Source organism: Pecten maximus, chromosome 17 (assembly GCF_902652985.1).
Source record: "Pecten maximus chromosome 17, xPecMax1.1, whole genome shotgun sequence".
In the NCBI taxonomy this organism is placed as follows: Eukaryota; Metazoa; Mollusca; class Bivalvia; order Pectinida; family Pectinidae; genus Pecten; species Pecten maximus.
Genome location: NC_047031.1, coordinates 12,725,608 through 12,726,379, shown reverse-complemented (window position 1 = coordinate 12,726,379; position 772 = coordinate 12,725,608).

Genomic DNA, 772 nt, shown 5'->3' with positions numbered 1-772 from the left:
AAACAATCCAGTGCCATGTTTTCATTCACACCCACTTTCCGTAAATCCCAGATTCTATAGCGCTGTGGATAACTGTGTTCATTGGGAGCCTTGGGTGTCTTGTGATAGATGCTCTTCCATTTTGTAATTACTTCCATTTGTTTCAAGATGTCTGTTGTATCCTCTCCTTTACCAATTAGGTATTGTGTAATTTCTGATACGATTGTTGCAGTATCATCTGGACGGTGATGAAGTTTGTTGCTCGTTAATGAAAATAATTTCATTGTTGTCAGGCGACCGTCGTCCAGGTTGGTGTTGTCCACGTAACCTTTGTTCCTCAATAATTCCAGCCATTCTGAAGCGTCGTACGTGGAAGGAGGCCTTGTACCTTTAGGGCTGTACTTAAACCACATATTTGTTTCTGGAAAAAAAAAGAAATGAAATTTTAATTGAATTGCAAAACAATATATTGTATTTTTGAAATGTGGTAAAACAATCAATTGTTCGGTAATTGTTCGATAATTAATTGTTTGATAACTTAATTGTTCAACTAATTGTTCGGTATAACACACCACCTCCAGTGTATATATAATACACCACCTCCAGTGTGTATATATACACAACAACGAGACTGACGTCACGCAGACCGAAACCGAAAATAGGTTAGTTGACTTGTACTCATTTTCAAACTGAGTTATCACGAAATAACGTCGGTCACGATGCCGGAGCCGAGTTATGTAGGGTTATAAACTTCATATTTGAAAAAATAAAACAGCCATGGTGAAGTTATGTC